Source organism: Coregonus lavaretus (assembly GCF_964263955.1).
Source record: "Coregonus lavaretus genome assembly, chromosome: 11".
NCBI classification, from domain to species: Eukaryota; Metazoa; Chordata; class Actinopteri; order Salmoniformes; family Salmonidae; genus Coregonus; species Coregonus lavaretus.
Genome location: NC_139998.1, coordinates 52,424,835 through 52,441,875, shown reverse-complemented (window position 1 = coordinate 52,441,875; position 17,041 = coordinate 52,424,835).

Here is a 17,041-nt window from a genome sequence, read left to right as displayed (position 1 = left end):
TGATGTAATATGCCAGGACATGTATAATGTAGCTAAGAAAGTAATACTATACCGAACAGAAATATAAACGCAACATGTAGAGTGCTGGTCCCATGTTTCATGAGCTGAAATAAAATATCCTAGAAATTTTCCATATGCACAAAAAGCTTATTTCTCTCACATTTTGTGAGCCTAGGACCTCCATATCCGGCTTCTTCACCTGCGGGATGGTCTATCTGTAATAAAGCCCTTTTGTGGGGAAAAAATCATTCTGAATGGCTGCGCCCCTGCCCAGTCATGTGAAATCCATAGATTAGGGCCTAATTTACTTATTTACATTTACTGAGTTCCTTCTATGAACTGTAACTCAGTTAAATCTTTGAAATTGTTGCATGTTGCGGGGGTTTTTTCAGTATAAGTTTATGTTTTGTTGTAAGCTGTTAGTAGCCCATGTGTCTCACACTAAGAATTTGGTCCCGCACCCCCTCAGAACTAAGCCTACTGTTCTGACTTGGTGGTGCACATGTAGCCTATAGCCTGTTTTAGAGAAATGTCATCATCGAATATTGTAAGAGCTTTGATCGTGTGCGTATATGCCCCCGTTATTTATCCTACGGTTCTGACTTGGTGTACAGGGAGAATACTGTAAGAACGGGCCATGTTCTGAAGTCTGTCGCTGTCCATTTAAAAAGTGCTGAAGAAATAGGAATATCGACTCCGTCCATCTTAGCTCGCGCTCATTAATGTCTTAATCGAAATTACCGCTTGCCTCTTATCTGCTTATCGTTCCCTTATGCCGTAGTTTGTACATCTCAATTGTTAAATTGTTTATATAGGTCTGTCCCATTAGTATCTTATTCAACATTTTAGGCAACGTTGGAATGATGCATTTCATTGTTTCGCTTACTTTGTGTATTATAAATAGCTCATGTGCTTTTCTCCACGAGGGGATACTATATAATGTTGTTAACCATGTTTGCCAGTGACAAGCTCCACCCCCCCCCCCCCCCCCCCCGAAAAAAAACTTCAGTAACAGACCTATGTAATTCCATTTGATATTGCGAGGGCTGTTTTTTTTGGTGCAATGCTCGGTTTGTGCGTCGGTATATTATCTATAGAAGTGGATCCTGGTGATTGTGTTTTCCTTCCTTTTTAGACAACACAGGCCTAATAAAATACTTCCAATGTCAGCGCTCTCTCTCTCGTAAAATTAAGGTCTCAACATCTTGCTGAATTTATCTGAACTAATTTGTCTGTGTCCATTTTGAAAGTGCTGAATGAAGGCCTATCTCGTCGCAGCTCAATTGCGTCACCTTGGTTATGCTTAGAGCTAAGTGTTAATGATATAAGAACAAACATTATGAATTTACAGAACATAAATGTAATAATGTTTGTGTATGGTTCAAAACTCATGTCGGCATTCATTATTATTGAAGGAGATTGTGTTTCTAATCAAGTTACACAAATCCACAAGGAGTCAGTAGAAACCATATTTAATTAAGCAAGTCAGCCATATCAGCAATGGTTTTAAAAAAAGCAGTAAATGAGTCTGAAGGAACTGTTTCGCTGCCAGACGAGGCTCCGCTGATAGCCAGGTGTAGCGGTGGTAAGGATTCACTCCATGGTGCTGAAAGGAAAGCTCCGCTGTCGAGACAGCTTTATGTAGGCCCTAACAGTTTGTGTGCACCGTTTGGCACCGTTATAGTACAAATAATGTATTGTTTAGTGTTGTGTTGTGGCTTAGCTGGCATGCATCTATGCAGAGATTTACATGCTAAAATCGTCACTGATCTATTTGGTATTTGCCGCGTGTGCTGCCCAAATTCCACAGGCAGCCTTTCCTTCAGACTGTAGGCAAAGCAATTTAAAACAATTCACAATTATTATTTTATTTTTAGGCTAGAGGAAGCTATTGATGTATAGACAGAAGTAGGCTAATTAGACAATATCATTTTGGCAATTTTATTGAATTTACTGAAAGTTTAGCTTCCCCTAGCCTAATGGACGCGGCGCCTATGAGCCTATGTCAATCTACTATCCCCCATAGTAGAACAATTTACCTATTCTATTGGTCAGCTTGTCGAGAAAGAAATAACCCAATAAGACTCTGGGACAGTTGTGGGACGATGGATCCCGAATTCATACAACCAGTAGTCCTAGCCTACTTTAAAAAAAAACGTTAAAAAGCAATGAATCTGAAGGATCAGAAAGTTTAGCTTGTGCGAATATGCATTTGGCTACCGGACAATAATAGAAAGTTGAAAACCAATAGAACGAGAGAAATAGTCTACTGGTTTCAATGGCATAGGGAAGTATTTATAAAATAATTGCCTCCACGGAAATGGTCGGATTTTGCCTCAATTGCTTTGAAGCCTCATAATATGTAGTAAAACGTTCAGGTATCAAACAATTAAGTAGCTATATGTTTTCACAATACATACCGCCTCCAGCTCATTGCAAAGTGGTAGGTGACATGCTGAAGCCTGCCTACTGTTGCCTAAGCATTTGAATGGCTAATTGGAAGCGCACTTCAATTACCAGTTGTGAAATAAAAATAGTATCTCTTTTTAATCATGTCCCAAATACTATTTTTAACACGCAAATGATTGGGCTTATAAAAGCGCTGTCTGTATCTGTATGCTGTGTGCATGTGATAAATAAGATACATAAGGAATATACACATGCACCAATTGAATTCCACTAAATTATGCAAATTAACCGATAGACTGATAAGCATAACTGTCAAATTACATCAACTGGTATTTCCATCAATGTATATGCTAAAAAGCGTTATTTCGCAATGGGATGTTTTTCCTTCTCCCAGACAATTGGCAGGTGCCAATTTTATTTATCGGCTTTTCTATTTTTTTGTGTGGCCAAAAGCCGGCTATTACCGGCTAACGGAAACCCTGATGGGCACTAGCACTAGTAGAAGTAGCAGTATACAACAGTGTATTTCTTTTTTCAGTGGAGAAATCGACTGTGCTGTCTGTACGACACACTCCCCCCATCAACACAGCCAAACAACCACCTGCCACTTAGAACAAGTGCAACAGCAGTGCTCTGTGGCTGCGACAACAGCTCAAAATTCTCAGGTACTTTATAGTTGTCTGATCAATCCTAGTAGAGCCAAGGCCTGGCATATCTGTCACCAAAATCCCCAACCAAACAACAGCCAGATTGATGGTTGGATCTCTGTAAAAAAAAAAAAAAAGAAAGCTAGCACTTTGCCCTCCCTAAGTCTGAGTGGTAGTGCGTAGCAGAGCAGGCCGGTTCTGGAGTTCCTTTCAGGTTATTGGCACTCGGGCTATAATTGTCAATGTAATTGTCACCCTTGTAAAGGCCCACGGGGTCATACATCAGCCTCTTCATCATTCACTGTCAGAAGTCAGGAAATGGAGGGAGGGAGGGAGGCTGAGAGATGAAAGGCCTTTTCCAATATAGCAGAACACTAGCTACCACTGAGCATCGGCTGGCCTGGAGAGTGGCTGTAAATCTCAGGCTTTTACCTTCCAGTCTTCCAGCAGATTAGAATAACTTTGAAGTGCAAACACAAACTGTCTGTCATTAGTGGTGCTCTACACAAACATCTAAAGCTCTAAAGACACGCGCACGGACACGGACACACACACAGCAATTATTCCCATCATTAATCATGATAGTTGCATCATAACTGGACAGTTTCACCTCTGACAAGTCAGACAGACGCACACACGGTTCAGACAGGTGTTTGAATATCGATTGAAACTGTTGTTGCCAGACGGAGCATTCAGCTAGCATTAATGCGAGAGAATACGCAGGAAGGCAATGGTTCAGCATCAAACAGAGTGATATACCAAAGAAGCTAGGGAAAACGGATCAGAGAGACGTTGAAAATAGGAAAATATCCCTCTGCATCTAAACTTTTAATCTGGATGAGAATGATCCGGATTCTGTAATCCTCTCTTTTGCTATCCACGATCAGATCGATCTGGTTGTTTTTGAGATGTTTTTTGAGAAAATATTTGGATAAGATCATTCTGATCCAGATGCCACAATATTAAGATTACAGAATCCAGATTTTCAGTGCTTTGAACAGGCCTACACCTTTCCATCTACTGGACTGGTTGTGGTACTACTTCTACACTGTCAGGGAAACATTGATTAGTAAACTACATGAATAAAGGTTCCTAGATTTAAAATAACAGAGCCTGCATACCACTTATAAGTATATGCATTTATTTGACGCTTCTCAATATAACAACTGACCACATACTTATACTGCGGTCAATTTAACATAATGAACCTTTGGTTTTCAGATGTAAAAACGTTTTTTAAACTTTCTCACCTTAGTTACAATGACATTTCTTGGTTGTTGTGCCTTCCACCAGACAAAATACACCTTGAATCCACCCTTCCAGTGGAATCAAGATAATCCAGATTTTTGCCAGCAAAACTATCCTAATCATACCTTTGAGTTTTAAAAAACGACATACAATCTTGATTAAATTGGATTACCAAATCCTTATCTCTATCCGGAGGATCATTTTTCAGTTTTGAAAAACCCAATGCTAACATTTAATCCTATCAGATTGCCAAATTCCAATAAGATAACTTTTGAAAAACTGGCGCATGATGAACTACGCAAGGGTATTCAACTCTTACCCTACGAGGTCCGGAGCCTGCTGGTTTTCTGTTCTACCTGATAATTCATTGCACACACCTGGTGTCCCAGGTCTAAATCAGTCCCTGATTAGAATGGAACAATGAAATAATGTAGTGGATCTGGCTTCGAGGTCCAGAGATGAGTTTGAGGGAACCATGTACATGAAGATAGCCAAGACAAAAGAGCTTGCATGTCACTTGTAAGGAAATGTATTTCCATAACTTTTAATATAACACAGATAAAAGTGTTACATATTTGTTTTTAAACCAAATTCACCATCTCACTGGATAACTCAAATTATTCGAAACACAAATCCATATTGTTCAGAAGTCTTCATAATCTGAAAACACAACCCCAGGATCTTTCAAGCGTGCTTGAAGTAAGCGAAAGCACAGTTTTGTCGTTTTTTGTAGGAGCACGGTCAACTTGATCTGCTCTTCCGCAAGACAAAGTCTGCTATTTTGCCACTTTCCATCTTTACAAGATGTCCATAGGCATTATCACTGGTGTCTTTCTCAAGATGGCTTCTATCCTAATCACTACCTTTGAGTGTTAAAGGTCAGATTGGATTACCAAATCCTTATCCCAATCGAGAGGATCAGAATCAAATGTTTCCGTTTTGAAAAACCCAATTCTAACATTCAATTCTAGAGGGGAAATCCTCGCAGATACCTTTTGAAAAACTGGCCCCTGGTGATAAAGTTTTGACTGCAGTGAATTGAATAAACATTTGATTGTAAAAATGTCTCCAGGAACCCTCACTTTCACACTTTTTAATATGTTATATTTTGAACTTGGAATAGCAGAGAAGGGGGATGTGGGGAAAAAGATCACAACACCAGTGAAAACTATATAAAGGCAGGTAGCTGTATTAGGGCTTCAATGCAGAGTGATTTATTTCAAAAAGGTCATGGTTTGACATTTACTCAGAAAACCGTATAAATCGTGCATGCAGCCATAAAAAATACTGGGTGGACGTGGCTTTATCAGTGTGGCTGTGGGGATGAAACCAGGCTTTGTACCTGAGTGAGTACATGGTGTTCCCATGACTTTCAAAGGACAATATGCTGCTGGGACCAACAGCTCTGCAGTTCTTCAGTCTGCTTTATTGTCAAATGATAAGCTGACATACTGGTATACCAGTTGGGCTCTTACTTTTCCTGTAAGAGTAAAATGTACTGCTCTCTTCCCATAACAAAATGGAGTTGTACCCTATTTGGGGTCACAGACGGGAAATGGAACTAATCAAAACTAGTCCATGACAGGGCTAAACGTAGGCAACGTCTGCACTAAATTCAGGCTCAATTCAAGCAGTGGGGAACAGAAGGGCCTTCTAGGCCTTCATAGAAGGCCTAAGAAGGTTTGATAAAATAATTGTTGTATTTTTTAAATATAAATTAAATATAAATGAAAACGAAATGTATATCTTTTCAAAAATATTTCAATGGTATTCTGATTATTGTATTATTTTAAATGATTTTCTGATTTGATGTCTTCAGTTTGTGCTGGAAAGGAAAGGGTTAACATTGAAGATAAAAAAATATCCAATCAGGATTTTTCTTTGGTGGTCTCTAGGGAGATAAATCTAGCTATCTATACTGAACCAAAATATAAACGCAACATGTAGAGCGTTGGTGCTATGTTTCATGAGCTGAAATAAAAGATCCCAAAAATGTTCCATACGCACAAAAAGCTTATGGCAGTACGTCCAACCAGCCTCACAACCGCAGACGACGTGTAACCACGCCAGCCCAGGACCTCCACATCCAGCTTCTTCACCTGCGGGATCGTCTGAGACCAGCCACCCAGACAGCTGATGAAACTGAGGAGTATTTCTGTTTGTAATAAAGCCCTTTTGTGGGGAATAACTAATTCTGATTGGCTGGGCCTGGCTCCCCAGTGGGTGATCCTGGCCTCCAATTGGGTGGTCCTATGCCCTCCCAGGCCCAGCCATGGCTGCACCCCTGCCCAGTCATGTGAAATCCATATTAGGGCCTAATTTATTTATTTCAATTGACTGATTTCCTTATATGAACTTTAACTTAGTAAATCGTTGCATTTATATTTTTGTTCAGTATAGTTTAGCTATTGGCTAGGCCCATAGATGATCCATTATAGGCCTTCAGAAGCTAGACAAAAGGCCTCTGCCATTCAACTGTATTAGAGCAGAATTTTGGAGTAACAGTGGAATTAACCAATCACATTTTGACTTGCAATGGTTGGCACAGTTTTTACAAAAAAGTTTTGAAAACGAAGACCGAGACGTGGGGCGCGAGCACTAGTTTTCCTACGGTCAAGCTAGTTTGTGTTGTAGGCTAGTGTGCAGGTGTTATTGAGGACTGAGGAAGATGTGTTTGATAATTTGTTAGCATCGCCCTTTTCAAGATTAACTTTCAACAAGAAGTTAAGTCTCAAACCGCGTGGTGTTGAAATTCATCATTCTAATAAAAACTTTTATCGAATACGACCACCTACTTTTTCCTCATTTGTGCTCAACTGGAGACGTAGTGGCCTTGACATACTAGCTAAGTAAGCTTACATTCAATTGGCACAAGCGCTGTTGCAAACACAAATTAGGAAAAAGTCGGTGGTTTTATTCAATAAAGGTTTTTATTAAAATGATGAATGTCAACACCACGCGGAAGGGCCACAGTTGTACAGGACACACATAGGTACAAGTAATCATTATCAGAATTTACATTTTTACAAGTATTGATCGTTGGTGACACAATGTTGTTGCTAGCAAATTGTGCGACCAGTTATCAGTACCTCGATATAAGAGAACGGAGTTGATCGTTCCTCAGCTAGCTTGCTGTTAGCTATCTATGGTTCCTCAGCTAGCTTGCTGTTAGCTATCGATGGTTCCTCAGCTAGCTTGCTGTTAGCTATCTATGGTTCCTCAGCTAGCTTGCTGTTAGCTATCTATGGTTCCTCAGCTAGCTTGCTATTAGCTATCTATGGTTCCTCAGCTAGCTTGCTGTTAGCTATCCATGGTTCCTCAGCTAGCTTGCTGTTAGCTATCGATGGTTCCTCAGCTAGCTTGCTGTTAGCTATCTATGGTTCCTCAGCTAGCTTGCTGTTATCTATGGTTCCTTGGCTAGCTTTCTGTTAGCTATCTATGGTTCCTCAGCGTCAGCTGGAGTGGTGTAAAGCTCGCTGCCATTGAACTCTGGAGCAGTGGAAACACGTTCTCTAGAGTGATGAATCACGCTTCATCATCTCACCATCTGGCAGTCCGACAGATGAATCTGGGTTTGGCGGATACCAGGAGAACGCTGCCTGCCCCATGCATAGTGGCAACTGTAAAGTCTGGTGGAGGAGGAATCTTAACGCTACAGCATACAATGACATTCTAGACAATTATGTGCTTCCAACTTTGTGGCAACAGTTTGGGGAAGACCCTTTCCTGTTTCAGCATGACAATGCCCCCGTGCACAAAGCGAGGTCCATACTTGACTGGCCTGCACAGAGCCCTGACCTCAACCACATCGAACACCTTTGGGATGAATTGGAACGCCGACTGCGAGCCAGGCCTAATCGCCCAACATCAGTGCCTGACCTCACTAATGTTCTTGTGGCTGAATGGAAGCACGTCCCCGCAGCAATGTTCGAACATCTAGTGGAAAGCTTTCCCAGAAGAGTGGAGGCTTTTATAGCAGCAAAGCGGGGACCAACTCCATATTAATGCTCATGATCTTGGAATGAGATGTTCGACGAGCAGGGGTCCACATACTTTTGGTCATGTAGTGTAGCTAGCTAATAGTAGTACATTTCAATTTTAAAATGCTAAATGGTTGTGTATTGTCCTGATTGGGCCCTACTGGCTTATTATATCAGAGTGAATGGGATGCTTTTATTATATTGCTGGGTGTGACTGCTCTTTCTATCAGCCCTGCTACATAGGCCTATGTTTAATAAAAAGTGCTCTCTCCTACATGGAGTGTGCAGGTATTATGGTCACTGTTTTTTCAGGACCACAAGCCTACAGTGGCTTGCGAAAGTATTCACTCCCCTTGGCATTTCTCCTATTTTGTTAACTTACAACCTGGAATTTAAATTGATTTGGGGGGGGGGGGGGGGGGGGGTTGTATCATTTGATTTACACAACATGCCTACCAATTTTTTAAACTTAAATATTTTTTCTTGTGAAACAAACAAGAAATAAGAAAAAAAAAAAAAAGGAAAACTTGAGTGTGCATAACTATTCACCCCCCCCCCCCCAAAGTCAATACTTTGTAGAGCCACCTTTTGCAGCAATTACAGCTGCAAGTCTCTTGGGGTATGTCTCTATAAGCTTGGCACATCTAGCCACTGGGAGTTTTGCCCATTCTTCAAGGCAAAACTGCTCCAGCTCCTTCAAGTCGGATGGGTTCCACTGGTGTACAGCAATTATTTATTTTTTTGAATTTTCTGAAACAAGTTATAATTTTCATTTCACTTCACCAATTTGGACTATTTTGTGTATGTCCATTACATTAAATCCAAATAAAAATCAATTTAAATTGCAGGTTGTATGCAACAAAATAGGAAAAATGCCAAGGGGGATGAATACTTTTGCAAGGCACTGTAGCTGTCACTGCCTTTGATGCGTCACTGACTGTTGTCGCTATTGGTGATAGTGATATATTGATGGTGTGGGCTACTTACCATAAATTGGGTGCGCAGTGTGGTTGTCGTTGCTGGTCGCATTATTCTGTGCCGGTACTGTTATGTCTCCGTGGAGTAGCAGCCCTAAGTACTGCTCAGGCCTGTTTTGATTGATTCATGATGTCATCAAAAAGCATTGCTTCTCCTGCATTAGAGACAGATATAATGTCGGGTGCATAAAGTAAAGTGATGCTATGATTCTGGTATTTGTCTCGATTTTTGAGTTAGAAATGACGTTTTGGAAGATTTCTTTCCCACTGAAGGCCTAGGTCCAATAGCCACAGTTCGCCACTGTATTCGAGCCTAGCTATTTTCCAGCCAAGGTCAGACCTTCAAGTCAATGTCACTTCACAGGTGAGCCAACAGTGGGCATCATCAGTCAATCATATTAGCTCCATTTCCCAGTGTATGTGTGAGGAGGAGAGGGGGTTGAGGAAGTGAGGGGGTTGGGTTGGGTGTAACACATGATTGAATGGACGGGCATTGCTGGGAACGTCCCCTGTGGTGCCCATTCGATTTATAGAGTGGCCTTTAAGTGCATATTGAGAAGAACGACCACCCGGGGTTTCCCCCCAGTCTGGAGGCCCAGCGGTGGCCACATTCACGCCCAAGGGGGACAGCACTGAGTTAGCATGGCCTCTGATTGCACACACACACACACACACATAATAAAACACACCTGGCAGGCAGGGGGTAGAGGGGTGGTGGTGGGAGAGGGGGATGGAGAGGAGGAGGAGTGATATAGGGTTGGCCCTCAGGTGTTCAGTGGTTTCCTTTCTGCAGGGGCAGAGTTGATACCAATTAGCGTGTGTTTGCACAGTCACGTCCCTCTGCTCCGCTAGCTTCCAGGAAGAGGAGGAGAAGCGAGGTGTGAGTCCAAGGAACAAAAGTCTGTAAAGCCTACAGTTGAAGTTGGAAGTTTACATACACCTTAGCCAAATACATTTAAACTCAGTTTTTCACAATTCCTGACATTTAATCCTAGTAAAAATTCCCTGTCTTAGGTCAGTTAGGATCACCACTTTATTTTAAGAATGTGAAATGTCAGAATAATAGAGAGAATGATTTATTTCAGCTTTTTTTTCTTTCATCAAATTCCCAGTTGGTCAGAAGTTTACATACACTCAATTAGTATTTGGTAGCATTGCCTTTAAATTGTTTAACATGGGCCAAACATTTCGGGTAGCCTTCCACAAGCTTCCCACAATAAGTTGGGTGAATTTTGGCCCATTCCATCTGACAGAGCTGGTGTAACTGAGTCAGGTTTGTAGGCCTCCTTGCTCGCACCCGCTTTTTCAGTTATGCCCACACATATTCTATAGGATTGAGGTCAGGGCTTTGTGATGGCCACTCCAATACCTTGACTTTGTTGTCCTTAAGCCATTTTGCCACAACTTTGGAAGTATGCTTGGGGTCATTGTCCATTTGGAAGACCCATTTGCAACCAAGCTTTAACTTCCTGACTGATGTCTTGAGATGTTGCTTCAATATATCCACATAATTTTCCTTCCTCATGATGCCATCTATTTTGTGAAGTGCACCAGTCCCTCCTGCAGCAAAGCACCCCAACAGCATGATGCTGCCACCCCCATGCTTCACGGTTGGGATGATGTTCTTCGGCTTGCAAGCATTCCCCTTTTTCCTCCAAACATAACTATGGTCATGATGGCCAAACAGTTCTGTTTTTGTTTGATCAGACCAGAGGACATTTCTCCAAAAAGTATGATCTTTGTCCCCATGTGCAGTTGCAAACCATAGTTAGATTTATTATGGCGGTTTTGGAGCAGTGGCTTCTTCCTTGCTGAGCGGCCTTTCAGGTTATGTCGATAGGACTCGTTTTACTGTGGATATACAGTTGAAGTCGGAAGTTTACATACACTTAGGTTGGAGTCATAAAAACTCGTTTTTCAACCACTCCACAAATTTCTTGTTAACAAACTATAGTTTTGGCAAGTCGGTTAGGACATCTACTTTGTGCATGACAAGTAATTTTTCCAACAATTGTTTACAGACAGATTATTTCACTTATAATTCACTGTATCACAATTCCAGTGGGTCAGAAGTTTACATACACTAAGTTGACTGTGCCTTTAAACAGCTTGGAAAATCATTTGAGTCAATTGGTGGTGTACATGTGGATGTATTTCAAGGCTTATCTTCAAACACGGTTCCGCTTTGCTTGACATCATGGGAAAATCAGAAGAAATCAGCCAAGACCTCAGAAAAAGAATTGTAGACCTCCACAAGTCTGATTCATGCTTGGGAGCAATTTCCAAACGCCTGAAGGTACCACGTTCATCTGTACAAACAATAGTACGCAAGTATAAACACCATGGGACCATGCAGCCGTCATACCGCTCAGGAAGGAGACGCGTTCTGTCTCATAGAGATGAACGTACTTTGGTGCGAAAATCACAGAACAACAGCAAAGGACCTTGTGAAGATGCTGGAGGAAACAGGTACAAAAGTATCTATATCCACAGTAAAACAAGTCCTATATCGACATAACCTGAAAGGCCGCTCAGCAAGGAAGAAGCCACTGCTACAAAACCGCCATAAAAAAGCCAGACTATGGTTTGCAACTGCACATGGGGACAAAGTTTTGGAGAAAAGTCCTCTGGTCTGATGAAACAAAAATAGAACTGTTTGGCCATAATGACCATCTTTATGTTTGGAAGAAAAAGGGGGATGCTTGCAAGCCGAAGAACACCATCCCAACCGTGAAGCGCGGGGATGGCAGCATCATGCTGTGGGGGTGCTTTGCAGCAGGAGAGACTGATGCACTTCACAAAATAGAAGGCATCATGAGGAAGGAAAATTGTGGATATATTGAAGCAACATCTCAAGACATCAGTCAGAAAGTTAAAGCTTGGTCGCAAATAGGTCTTCCAAATGGACAATGACCCCAAGCATACTTCCAAAGTCGTGGCAAAATGGCTAAAGGACAACAAAGTCAAGGTATTGGAGTGGCCATCACAAAGCCCTGACCTAAATCCTATAGAAACTGTGTGGGCAGAACTGAAAAAGCGTGTGCGAGCAAGGAGGCCTACAAACCTGACTCGGTTACACCAGCTCTGTCAGGAGGAATGGGCCAAAATTCACCCATCTTATCGTGGGAAGCTTGTGGAAGGCTACCCGGAACATTTGACCCAAGTTAAACAATTTAAAGGCAATGCTACCAAATGTGAATTGAGTGTATGTAAACTTCTGACCCACTGGGAATGTGATTAAAGAAATAAAAGCTTCAATAAATCATTCTCTCTATTATTCTGACATTTCACATTCTTGAAATAAAGTGGTGATCCTAACTGACCTCATACAGGGAATTGTTACTAGGATTAAATGTCAGGAATTGTGAAAAACTGAGTTTAAATGTATTTGGCTAAGGTGTATGTAATCTTCTGACTTCAACTGTATATACTTTTGTACCTGTTTCCTCCAGCATCTTCACATGGTCCTTTGCTGTTGTTCTGGGATTGATTTGCACTTTTCGCACCAAAGTACGTTCATCTCTAGAAGACAGAACGCGTCTCCTTCCTCAGCGGTATGACGGCTGCGTGGTCCCATGGTGTTTATACTTGTGTACTATTGTTTGTACAGATGAACATGGTACCTTCAGGCTTTTGGAAATTGCTCCCAAGGATGAACCAGACTTGTGGAGGTCTACAATTGTTTTTGGCTGATTTCTTTAGCTTTTCCATTGATGTCAAGCAAAGAGGCACTGAGTTTGAAGGTAGGCCTTGAAATACATCCACAGGTACACCTCCAATTGACTCAAATTATGTCAATTAACCTATCAGAAGCTTCTAAAGCCATGACATCATTTTCTGGAATTTTCCAAGCTGTTTAAAGGCACAGTCAACTTAGTGTATGTAAACTTCTGACCCACTGGAATTGTGATACAGTGAATTATAAGTGAAATAATCTGTCTGTAAACAATTGTTGGAAAAATTACTTGTGTCATGCACAAACTAGATGTCCTAACCAACTTGCCAAAACTAGAGTTTGTTAACAAGAAATTTGTGGAGTGGTTGAAAAACTGGTTTTAATTACTCCAACCTAAGTGTATGTAAACTTCCAACTTCAACTGTATACAGTGCCTTGCAAAAGTATTCCTCCCCCTTGGCGTTTTTCCTATTTTGTTGCATTGCAACCTCTAATTTAAATGGATTTTTATTTGGATTTCATGTAATGGACATACACAAAATAGTCCAAATTTGTGAAGTGAAATGAAAAATTATATCTTGTTTCAGAAAATTCAAATAAATAACGGAAATGTGGTTCGTGCATCTGTATTCACCCCCTTTGCTATGAAGCCCCTAAATTAGATCTGGTGCAACCAATTACCTTCAGAAGTCACATAATTAGTTAATAGTTAATAAGTCCACTTGTGTGCAATCTAAGTGTCATATGATCTGTCACATGATCTCAGTATATATACACCTGTTCTGAAAGGCCCCAGAGTCTGCAACACCACTAAGCAAGGGGCACCACCAAGCAAGCGGCACCATGAAGACCAAGGAGCTCTCCAAACAGGTCAGGGACAAAGTTGTGGAGAAGAACAAATCAGGGTTGGGTTATAAAAAAATATTCTAAACTTTGAACATCCCACGGAGCACCATTAAATCCATTATTAAAAAATTGAAAGAATATTGCACCACAACAAACCTGCCAAGAGAGGGCCGCCCACCAAAACTCACAGACCAGGCAAGGAGGGCATTAATCAGAGAGGCAACAAAGAGACCAATGTTAACCGTGAAGGAGCTGCAAAGCTCCACAGCAGAGATTGGAGTATCTGTCCATAGGATCACTTTAAGCTGTACACTCCACAGAGCTGGGCTTTACAGAAGGGTGGCCAGAAAAAAGCCATTGCTTGAAGAAAAAAATAAACAAACACGTTTGGTGTTCGCCAAAAGCAATGTGGGAGACTCCCCAAACATATGGAAGCACTCTGGTCAGATGAGACTAAAATTGAGCTTTTTGGCCATCAAGGAAAACGCTATGTCTGGCGCAAACCCAATACCTCTCATCACCCAGAGAACACCACAGTGAAGCATGGTGGTGGCAGCATCATGCTGTGGGTATGTTTTTCATCGGCAGGAACTGGGAAACTGGTCAGAATTGAAGGAATGATGGATGGCGCTAAATACAGGGAAATTCTTGAGGGAAACCTTTTTCAGTCTTCCAGAGATTTGAGACTGGGACGGAGGTTCACCTTCCAGCAGGACAATGACCCTGAGGAAACATTTACATGTCTTGGAATGGCGTAGTCAAAGCCCAGACCTCAATCCAATTGAGAATATGTGGTATGACTTAAAGATTGCTGTACACCAGTGGAACCCATCCAACTTGAAGGAGCTGGAGCAGTTTTGCCTTGAAGAATGGGCAAAAATCCCAGTGCCTAGATGTGCCAAGCTTATAGAGACATACCCCAAGAGACTTGCTGCTGTAATTGCTGCAAAAGGTGGCTCTACAAAGTATTGACTTTGGGGGGGGGGGGGGGGGGGGGGGGGGGGGTTATGTCTATATAAAAAATATTTTGTATCTTCAAATTGGTAGGCATGTTGTGTAAATCAAATGATACAAACCCCCCAAAAAATCAATTTAAATTCCAGGTTGTAAGGCAACAAAATAGGAGAAATGCCAAGGGGGTGAATACTTTCGCAAGCCACTGTATATGATTTTCCCCTTGTTCTTGTGCTGGTACAGTATCTTGTCTCAACAGACATTGTCCGTATTCAACGCCACAGATAAGAGTGATCCACTCTCTTTGCAGCCTCTTAAATTAAAGGTGTAAACTGTCGGAAGGAAGCCAGCCAAGCAGAACAGTGGTGGCCTGGCCACTGTGCAGACTTGGAATAAAACGGGTGAGGGGAGATGAAGCGGTAACTCATTTCCACAACAGCACACAGTCCCAAGCCAAATGACAGCTTCCAGGAGCACAGTCCCAAGCCAAATGACAGCTTCCAGGAGCACAGTCCCAAGCCAAATGACAGCTTCCAGGAGCACAGTCCTAAGCCAAATGACAGCTTCCAGGAGCACAGTCCCAAGCCAAATGACAGCTTCCAGGAGCACAGTCCCAAGCCAAATGACAGCTTCCAGGAGAACAGTCCCAAGCCAAATGACAGCTTCCAGGAGCACAGTCCTAAGCCAAATTACAGCTTTTCTAAGCCTTTTACAGGACTGTTTTTTTCTCCAGGATGAGACGAGGTGGTGGGCAGAGAGGGGAAATGTCAGTGCAGATCTTTGCCTTAAATCTTCCCATGATGCATTGAGCTCCCGGCGGGCTTTCCTGGCTGCCTTGCACCTCATCATTTCAGGGACAAGTACACAGCTCATTTCTAGTCTGGCCCTCTAGTAAGGCAACCATTAGGGAGGGCCTGGCACCTAATGGAGAAAAAACATGTATTTTTGGGAAGGGGGGTTGGGGGTGCTGTCCCCCAAAGGTATCAGTGTTGGAGAGTGTGAGGGTTGTTGTTGGCAATTGAGTGACAGGTTGCATCCAGGTGGGCTGAGCGATGGCTAAGCCGCCTCCTGTCCTTGTGTGGAAGCAGGTGGAGGGCCCTTGTACAAAGCTCCAGCCTCGGGCCTGTCACTGAAAATTACCTCGCCCAAAGATTTTGAACAGACTGCCACCTGCCATGAATTTCCCCTCAACGATTATAGATTTAAATGCTTTCTCCCAATAATGAAAGGGATACATCTCTCTCTTAAAACACAAGGTATATAATCTAATCAAAGAGTTACATGCCCCCTGTTCCCCCATTGGCAGCTTAAAAAGCCAGAATGATTACAGTAAGAACAGGGTGAGAGAGCGGGAGAGGAGAGCACAAGAGGGAGATTTAGTGAGGGAGGGAGGGAGAGGAGAGCACAAGAGGGAGATTTAGTGAGGGAGGGAGGGAGGGAGGGAGGGAGGGAGGGAGGGAGGGAGGGAGGGAGGGAGGGAGAGGAGAGCACAAGAGGGAGATTTAGTGAGGGAGGGAGGGAGGGAGAGGAGAGGGAAAGAATGAGGGAGAGAGAGGAGGGAGGAGAGCATGTGATGAAGATGTAGTGAGGGAGGGAATGAGAGGGAGGGAGGTTCGGAGAGAAGAGTTGGAGGCTTGCATTTGCATCCCACAATGGTATTAGTAATCAGAGGGTCCATTACTCAGAGAAGCCAGCAAAGTACTTATTGATCCCAGGGTACTGTTTTCTTTACACACAGACATGATAGGATTGTGTTATTTAAAAAGGGGAGTGTATGGTTATGCCTGGAGTGTTTGATCAACGCTGATAGTTGGGAATGGGGAGATCCATAATAAGTCTAGATAGGTCACATAGAATAAATCCCCCACACATGGGGCTTGTTGAGTAACAACACATCTTCAACCATTTTGCAACAAAAACTAAAAATGTGCATTTCTTCTTGAACAGGTTCAGGTAGTACCTCCCCAATTTCACTCCATTTCAAGATGTTTTCACCCCACTGGACAAGACCCGGGTATACGGTTGCCATGCCAGCAACAAGCATGTGGATTGCTGTGTATCATTTGAGCGGTCGATCAGATCTTCCCGGGTGTGAAAGGGAGGGTCAGCGGCGAGCCCTCTGGACACGGCCACTGGAGAGAGACGGGAGAGCTCTGGATCGATGAGCAATCATCCGCCATTAGATTTCCCAACCATTAGACTAGGATGGGAAGCCATTTTCACAGACACCTCCCAGTCAGATGTAGAGGGTGGTGGTGGGTGAAAGATAGGGGACGAGGGGATAGTGAAACGATGTGGGGTTGG